Genomic DNA, 10,000 nt, shown 5'->3' on the forward strand with positions numbered 1-10,000 from the left:
TCTCCTCTCTCTATCTCTCTCCTCTGTCTGTCTCTGTGGGTGTCTCTCTCTCCCCTGTCTTTCTCTCTCTCTCCCCTGTCTCTGCGGGTGTCTCTCTCTCTCTCTCTCCCCTGTCTCTGTGGGTGTCTCTCTCCCAGCGTGCGAGGCGCTCCACACAGCCACTGACCTGGTGAGTTCTGACTTTAAATCACAGCTCTCTGAACTACATGATCTACAAGCCCACAGTGTGTCACAAGGCAACGCGCCATGGGCTTGTAGATCTGCTGTTTTTCAGAAGACTTCTCTCCATGTCTGTCTGTCTGTCTGCCTGTCTGTCTTTCTCGTATACGTTAACTCTTTTTGAACGGATTGGGGGAGGAGGGAGGGTGTGCGCGTGTGTGTGTGTGTGTGTGTGTGTGTGTGTGTGTGTGTGTGTGTGTGTGTGTGTGTGTGTGTGTGTGTGTGTGTGTGTGTGTGTGTGTGTGTGTGTGTGTGTGTGTGTGTGTGTGTGTGTGTGTGTGTGTGTGTGTGTGTGTGTGTGAATGGGACAGCAGTGTGAGCGGTGAGATTGAGTTTCCTGAGGACAGCTTTAATTGAGAACAGAGAGAGAGAGAGAGAGAGAGAGAGACAGAGAGAGAGACAGAGAGAGAGAGAGAGAGAGAGAGAGAGAGAGAGAGAGAGAGAGAGAGAGAGACAGAGAGAGAGACAGAGAGAGAGAGACAGAGAGAGAGAGAGAGAGACAGAGAGAGAGAGAGAGAGAGAGAGAGAGAGAGAGAGAGACAGAGAGAGAGAGACAGAGAGAGAGAGACAGAGAGAGAGAGACAGAGAGAGACAGAGAGAGACAGAGAGAGAGAGACAGAGAGAGAGAGAGACAGAGAGAGAGAGACAGAGAGAGAGAGAGAGAGAACAACAACAGAAAAAGAAACAAAGGAAGAGAATCAGAGCTGCTCAGCCCTTACTTTCTTTCTTTCTTTCTTTCTCTCTCTCCCTTTCTGTCTGTGTAACACTGCTCCTCCATGGGGAGGTGTTTCTGTGTAACACTGCTCCTCCATGGGGAGGTGTTTCTGTGTAACACTGCTCCTCCATGGGGGAGGTGTTTCAGTGTAACACTGCTCCTCCATGGGGGAGGTGTTTCTGTGTAACACTGCTCCTCCATGGGGGAGGTGTTTCTGTGTAACACTGCTCCTCCATGGGGAGGTGTTTCTGTGTAACACTGCTCCTCCATGGGGAGGTGTTTCTGTGTAACACTGCTCCTCCATGGGGAGGTGTTTCTGTGTAACACTGCTCCTCCATGGGGGAGGTGTTTCTGTGTAACACTGCTCCTCCATGGGGGAGGTGTTTCTGTGTAACACTGCTCCTCCATGGGGAGGTGTTTCTGTGTAACACTGCTCCTCCATGGGTTAGGTGTTTCTGTGTAACACTGCTCCTCCATGGGGGAGGTGTTTCTGTGTAACACTGCTCCTCCATGGGGGAGGTGTTTCTGTGTAACACTGCTCCTCCATGGGGGAGGTGTTTCAGTGTAACACTGCTCCTCCATGGGGGAGGTGTTTCTGTGTAACACTGCTCCTCCATGGGGGAGGTGTTTCAGTGTAACACTGCTCCTCCATGGGGGAGGTGTTTCTGTGTAACACTGCTCCTCCATGGGGGAGGTGTTTCAGTGTAACACTGCTCCTCCATGGGGGAGGTGTTTCTGTGTAACACTGCTCCTCCATGGGGGAGGTGTTTCTGTGTAACACTGCTCCTCCATGGGGGAGGTGTTTCTGTGTAACACTGCTCCTCCATGGGGAGGTGTTTCTGTGTAACACTGCTCTCCATGCTGGAAGGAAGGCAGCATTCAGGAGAATTGCGTCCATTTCCAGAGTATCCTGAACTTGAACACAATGTGTTTATAAATCCATGTCTTTACACCCTGCATCTCCACTAGTAGATAAAGAGTGCAGTACAGTACAGTACAGTACAGTACAGTACAGTACAGTGCAGTGCAGTGCAGTGCAGTGCAGTGCAGTGCAGTGCAGTGCAGTGCAGTACAGTACAGTGCAGTGCAGTGCAGTGCAGTACAGTGCAGTGCAGTGCAGTGCAGTGCAGTACGTCCACATGTCTTCCTGTAAGGTTCTGTAAACTGATCAGGGTTGCACACACACACACACACACACACACACACACACACACACACACACACACACACACACACACACACACACACACACACACACACACACACACACTGACAACAACATGTCAAACCACTTTGAATATCACAAGATGACCTTATCTGATCACTGTTGCTTCCTTATACTCTCTCTCTCTCTCTGTGTGTGTGTGTGTGTGTGTGTGTGTGTGTGTGTGTGTGTGTGTGTGTGTGTGTGTGTGTGTGTGTGTGTGTGTGTGTGTGTGTGTGTGTGTGTGTGTGTGTGTGTGTGTGTGTGTGTGTGTTACTAGATTAACAGTAACTTGTTGATGTATTTAGTATTTACCAGTAAGAGCCTGAGGTGGCATCCTCACATCCTCCTGGGTGGGGCGGGGGGGGGGGGGGGGGGTCAGATCAACATATGGAATGAATTCTGTACTGGCCGTATATGGAGCGTGTCTTGAGTGTACAGGGTTTGATGAGGTCAGATGAACATATGGAATGTCAGAACAGGTCAGCTCCATACAGTAATGGAAACTAAATGCAAACTAAGCTAGGATGACTAACTAGAACTGCACTCTGTCCAGTGATGACTAACTAGAACTGCACTCTGTCCAGTTATGACTAACTAGAACTGCACTCTGTCCAGTGATGAATAACTAGAACTGCACTCTGTCCAGTGCCTACTAGGATGACTAACTAGAACTGCACTCTGTCCAGTGATGACTAACTAGAACTGCACTCTGTCCAGTGATGACTAACTAGAACTGCACTCTGTCCAGTGATGACTAACTAGAACTGCACTCTGTCCAGTGATGACTAACTAGAACTGCACTCTGTCCAGTGATGACTAACTAGAACTGCACTCTGTCCAGTGATGACTAACTAGAACTGCACTCTGTCCAGTGATGACTAACTAGAACTGCACTCTGTCCAGTGATGACTAACTAGAACTGCACTCTGTCCAGTGTCTAGGATGACTAACTAGAACTGCACTCTGTCCAGTGATGACTAACTAGAACTGCACTCTGTCCAGTGTCTAGGATGACTAACTAGAACTGCACTCTGTCCAGTGTCTAGGATGACTAACTAGAACTGCACTCTGTCCAGTGATGACTAACTAGAACTGCACTCTGTCCAGTGTCTAGGATGACTAACTAGAACTGCACTCTGTCCAGTGCACTCTGTCCAGTGATGACTAACTAGAACTGCACTCTGTCCAGTGTCTAGGATGACTAACTAGAACTGCACTCTGTCCAGTGCACTCTGTCCAGTGATGACTAACTAGAACTGCACTCTGTCCAGTGTCTAGGATGACTAACTAGAACTGCACTCTGTCCAGTGCACTCTGTCCAGTGATGACTAACTAGAACTGCACTCTGTCCAGTGCACTCTGTCCAATGATGACTAACTAGAACTGCACTCTGTCCAGTGCCTACTAGGATGACTAACTAGAACTGCACTCTGTCCAGTGCCTACTAGGATGACTAACTAGAACTGCACTCTGTCCAGTGCCTACTAGGATGACTAACTAGAACTGCACTCTGTCCAGTGCCTACTAGGATGACTAACTAGAACTGCACTCTGTCCAGTGCCTACTAGGATGACTAACTAGAACTGCACTCTGTCCAGTGCACTCTGTCCAGTGATGACTAACTAGAACTGCACTCTGTCCAGTGCCTACTAGGATGACTAACTAGAACTGCACTCTGTCCAGTGCCTACTAGGATGACTAACTAGAACTGCACTCTGTCCAGTGCCTACTAGGATGACTAACTAGAACTGCACTCTGTCCAGTGCCTACTAGGATGACTAACTAGAACTGCACTCTGTCCAGTGCCTACTAGGATGACTAACTAGAACTGCACTCTGTCCAGTGCACTCTGTCCAGTGATGACTAACTAGAACTGCACTCTGTCCAGTGCCTACTAGGATGACTAACTAGAACTGCACTCTGTCCAGTGCCTACTAGGATGACTAACTAGAACTGCACTCTGTCCAGTGCCTACTAGGATGACTAACTAGAACTGCACTCTGTCCAGTGCCTACTAGGATGACTAACTAGAACTGCACTCTGTCCAGTGCACTCTGTCCAGTGATGACTAACTAGAACTGCACTCTGTCCAGTGCCTACTAGGATGACTAACTAGAACTGCACTCTGTCCAGTGCACTCTGTCCAGTGATGACTAACTAGAACTGCACTCTGTCCAGTGCCTACTAGGATGACTAACTAGAACTGCACTCTGTCCAGTGCCTACTAGGATGACTAACTAGAACTGCACTCTGTCCAGTGCCTACTAGGATGACTAACTAGAACTGCCTACTAGGATGACTAACTAGAACTGCACTCTGTCCAGTGCCTACTAGGATGACTAACTAGAACTGCACTCTGTCCAGTGATGACTAACTAGAACTGCACTCTGTCCAGTGATGACTAACTAGAACTGCACTCTGTCCAGTGATGACTAACTAGAACTGCACTCTGTCCAGTGATGACTAACTAGAACTGCACTCTGTCCAGTGTACTTGCTTGTTGTGCACTAGTAGGCCATGAATGGCCATAAATGGCCTAGTGTGCAAGCAGAGCACACAAGTACTGATGTGTATTAAAGGAAATGCCTCTATGTATATGTATATGTAATAATTACAAAAAATTACAAATTAAATGTGTAAGTTGATTAGCGGTATACTGTGGTTACTTTGCGTATGTATCGTAGCAGCATATGACGTCAGGGTATAACTGGTACAACTAGCTCTCAATGATGACGTAATAAAGATGTGGATTAAAGGACCCAATGCCAGGGTGTAATTGGTGTTCGATGGTGACGTAATGACGATATGTTTTAGTGTCGGAGGATTAAAGGTAATGCCCCCAATGTATGCATGTATGTAATCTGACACCACTGCCATATCAAGCACAAGTAGTCATTACGTCATACGCTGGCATGGCGCATACGCATCAAACATCGCCCTGGACGAAAACTATTACTTGCGCGCTCTGCTTGCGCAAGTAAATATACTGACGATTTCGTCAACAAATAAAGACTAGACTAAAATGTTAGGAAGGGACTAGTGGACAAGAGATCCAGTACAAGTCATTTTACACTTGGTTGCATGCTGAAAATAGCAGATCTACAACTTCTGCTATTTTCAGCAAGTGTAAAACCAGTCATTACGACGACATCGAGGCCCGCCTAAATACCTTTAGTCGACTAAACCAACTGTAGATTTAGTAGATTCAACTAAAATCCTATGATATTTAGTCGACTAGAACTAGACTAACACTAACATTCCAGGTGACTAAAATGTGACTAAAACTAAATGAAAACTATTCAAGAGACTAAAACTAAAATCGAAACAGTGCATCCATGGTGTGTTGTAGTGATGCTAAAATGCACCCTATTCGGTTTCGGCCTGAATAGGCAGAAAATATATCACCGAATAGTGTATGCAATGAATGCATTCAAAAGAGCTGAATAAGTTTTGCCATAACCATTTATTTTGCCATAATCAGGTAGCTTTAACTAATTCTGGGCGGGAACCCCTTTTGGTGTTAGCATTATGTTATGCTTTAGCTATTGAAAAATAGCAGATCTTGTAGGTCTGCTATTTTTGAAAAATCGAAGAGCGACTGACATAGAAACATAGCTTTTTCAGAAAACTGTCAGGTTGTAGAAGAACATTTAAACTGTCAGGTTGTAGAAGACATTTAAACTGTCAGGATGTAGAAGACATTTAAACTGTCAGGATGTAGAAGACATTTAAACTGTCAGGATGTAGAAGACATTTAAACTGTCAGGATGTAGAAGACATTTAAACTGTCAGGTTGTAGAAGACATTTAAACTGTCAGGTTGTAGAAGACATTTAAACTGTCAGGTTGTAGAAGACATTTAAACTGTCAGGTTGTAGAAGACATTTAAACTGTCAGGTTGTAGAAGACATTTAAACTGTCAGGTTGTAGAAGACATTTATAGAATCTGATCTCAGGTCAAAATGCGTTAAGGCCATGACAGCAATGGTAGGAAAAATATATATAATATTAATCATATTCGGATATTCGGTTTTCGGCCAAAAATGTCCCTTTCTGTGCATCTCCAGTGTGTTGTGTTGCAGCCTGTCTCCATCCATGGTGCATCTCCAGTGTGTTGTGTTGCAGCCTTTCTCCAGTGTGTTGTGTTGCAGCCCGTCTCCATCCATGGTGCATCTCCAGTGTGTTGTGTTGCAGCCCGTCTCCATCCATGGTGTGTCTCCAGAGAGCAGGGCTCACCTCAGACAGTGTGTTGTGTTGCAGCCTGTCTCCAGTGCATCTCCAGAGAGCAGAGCTCACCTCAGATGACATGTGGAGTGTTGTCGTGACTCTGTGATGATGATGTAATTTACAGTATGCTACATGATTAAATATAGAACATTCATTAGCTCAATATATATCACAATGTTTATGGCCTTTAACCCCAGCTATGCCAACCACGGACGTGCACACATAGACATCAAAGGGGGCTTCAGCCCCTGCCCCTTTTACCTGTCTGTAAAACAACTGCCCTTTTACCCCGTCTGTAAAACAACTGCCCTTTTACCCGTCTGTAAAACAACTGCCCTTTTACCCGTCTGTAAAACAACTGTCCTTTTACCCGTCTGTAAAACAACTGCCCTTTTACCCATCTGTAAAACAACTGCCCTTTTACCCGTCTGTAAAACAACTGCCCTTTTACCCGTCTGTAAAACAACTGCCCTTTTACCCGTCTGTAAAACAACTGCCCTTTTACCCGTCTGTAAAACAACTGCCCTTTTACCCGTCTGTAAAACAACTGCCCTTTTACCCGTCTGTAAAACAACTGCCCTTTTACCCGTCTGTAAAACAACTGTCCCTTTTACCAATCTGTAAAACAACTGCCCTTTTACCCGTCTGTAAAACAACTGCCCTTTTACCCGTCTGTAAAACAACTGCCCTCTCCAGACCACAAATGCAACATTTACTACATGGTGAAAGAAATGCTAAATGCCCTCCTCTCCTTTCCATGCCATGCCAGAAGGAAGGCAGCATTCAGGAGAATTGCTTTTTTTCCTGTAGTATTTTACGTTGAACAAATTTGTTTATAAATCCATGTCGTTACACCTGCATCTCCACTAGCTAAAGAGTGCTGTTGTTGCGCCTCGAAAATAGCTGATCTACAAGCTCGCTGTGACGCGTTGAGAGCTTGTAGATCTGCTATTTTCGCAATTTCTGTCCAAAAGTGCCCTCTTACAGGATTTCAGCCCCTGCCCCTCTAACACACTCTGCACGTCTCTGATGCCAACGGCCAGAAGACCAGAAATACTGATATTTGCCTCATAGTAGCTCTACTGTCCCTAGCTTGCTTGTTGTTATTGATGCGCGCCGCGGTGCGCGGCGTGGAGAAGGTGTCCTGTGCGCCGCGGTGTGGAGAGGGTGTCCTGCGCGCCGCGGCGTGGAGAGGGTGTCCTGCGCGCCGCGGCGTGGAGAGGGTGTCCTGCGCGCCGCGGCGTGGGGAGGGTGTCCTGTGCGCCGCGGTGCGCGGCGTGGAGAGGGTGTCCTGTGCGCCGCGGCGTGGAGAGGGTGTCCTGCGCGCCGCGGCGTGGAGAGGGTGTCCTGTGCGCCGCGGTGTGGAGAGGGTGTCCTGTGCGCCGCGGCGTGGAGAGGGTGTCCTGTGCGCCGCGGCGTGGAGAGGGTGTCCTGTGCGCCGCGGTGTGGAGAGGGTGTCCTGCGCGCCGCGGTGTGGAGAGGGTGTCCTGCGCGCCGCGGTGTGGAGAGGGTGTCCTGCGCGCCGCGGTGTGGAGAGGGTGTCCTGCACGCCGCGGTGTGGAGAGGGTGTCCTGCGCGCCGCGGTGTGGAGAGGGAGTCCCGCGCTGCGGTGCGCGGTGTGGAGAGGGTGTCCTGCGCGCCGCGGTGCGCGGCGTGGAGGGTGTCCTGTGCGCCGCGGTGCGCGGCTTGGAGGGTGTCCTGTGCGCTGGCTGGTTGGAGCACAGCGCAACAGCCTCATTATGGCATATTGTCTGTACTCTCCTGTCCAGTCCTATACGTGTATAGGCTGGCGATTGTGGCGAATTATATTGGTTAATAAAGAGAGAGCTGTAAAGGGGATATTGTCCGTCAGTATAGTGTCTATCATTCTTGGTTTTAGGTTAATTAATTCATAATATGGGCCGTGATAATGCGGCGCAATGACGCTAGGCAGTGATACAATGTAACTTGCGCAAGCATTCAAAAATGGGTTTTAATTGTCGGGTAACGGAAAATAACGTAGAAATAATCTATTAAATTACTTTTCTCAGAAGGTAATTTGTAATTTAACGAGATTAGTTTTATGGGCAGTAATCCATTAACCTAACGACGTTACTTAACGTTAAGTAACGATGCAGACAGAGACTCTACCACCATGGCCTCCTGCCTTCCTGCCAAGCAGCCATCTTAGCGAACCCCCGACAGAATGTATTCCAGATTTATGTTCCTATTATGTGTGATGGAACGTCAGCATATCGCACGTTAGCAGCAGCACCAGGGAGAGGTTTGGAAAGCTCTGAGCAGCACATCCACACACAGGTGTCAACAGGCCATATTAAACAACCCTCCCCCCCTCCCCCGCTCCTGCAAAAACATGGACGTCTTCTAGCAAGTCTATATCCGTCCTCTTCCTCTACCCTCCTACAATTTACAATAATAAATAAATAATAATACAACTTTATTTGTATAGCACCTTTCATGACATTACATGCAGCTCAAAGTGCTTTACAGAGAAATGGAGGAAGAAAAGAAAAGAAAGCAAGGCATAAAACATAAAAAAAACAGTAATGCTACTAATGTAGGCATTTATCAGACGCTCACTACAGAGTAGTAGTAGTAAGTAGCCTTGCCGAGCCATGAGGCCCATAGGGCAGGAGCCTATCTCCTGTTTCTGTAGCGTGAGGCAGCTTGATGTACAAGTACACCCCCTGGACATGACGCTAGTATGTCGCAGTATTAGTCCAGAGTGACTTAGAACAAATACATCAAATACATAAGAATAGTCATCAAGAATCATCAGTCCATCCATCAGTCCGTCCATCCGTCCGTCTGTCCAGTGCTGTCGTTCCAGAGTGTTTCTAAATGCAGCGTTCTGAAGAGCCAGAGACTTTCAACACCTACTCATTGTGTTTGTCAACTCAGTCTGAAAGGTTGGCATCCAGGAAACAGCTGTGTTCTGTCACTCTGTCTGTCTGTCACTCTGTCTGTCTGTCACTCTGTCTGTCTGTCACTCTGTCTGTCTGTCACTCTGTCTGTCTGTCACTCTGTCTGTCTGTCACTCTGTCAGTCTGTCACTCTGTCAGTCAGTCAGTCAGTCAGTCAGTCAGTCAGTAACATTCTAGTCTCTCGAGACTCCGTCAAATTCAAGTAAAAGGGGGCGCTGTTGTTCCCTTTATTTGTGGACGATGGGTTCTCAGATGGTTCTCAGATTGAACCAGCTGTCCGAGTGGTGGACAGTATACTGTATTTACTGTACGGCACTTACTGTATGGAAAATGTTGAGATATGTATTATTTTTACTTAAAATATGATTGTTTTCATGAAGCATTTTATATTGAACGGTGTGGTTGTTCTATATCTATAGGCAGCATAACAACACCAACGGAACGGTGTGGTTGTTCTATATCTATAGGCAGCATATTGAACGGTGTGGTTGTTCTATATCTATAGGCAGCATATTGAACGGTGTGGTTGTTCTATATCTATAGGCAGCATAACATAACAGTGTGGTTGTTCTATATCTATAGGCAGCATATTGAACGGTGTGGTTGTTCTATATCTATAGGCAGCATATTGAACGGTGTGGTTGTTCTATATCTATAGGCAGCATATTGAACAGTGTGTTTGTTCCTTATCTATAGGCAGCATATTGAA

The sequence above is a fragment of the Electrona antarctica genome (assembly GCF_951216825.1).
Source record: "Electrona antarctica genome assembly, chromosome: 8".
In the NCBI taxonomy this organism is placed as follows: domain Eukaryota; kingdom Metazoa; phylum Chordata; class Actinopteri; order Myctophiformes; family Myctophidae; genus Electrona; species Electrona antarctica.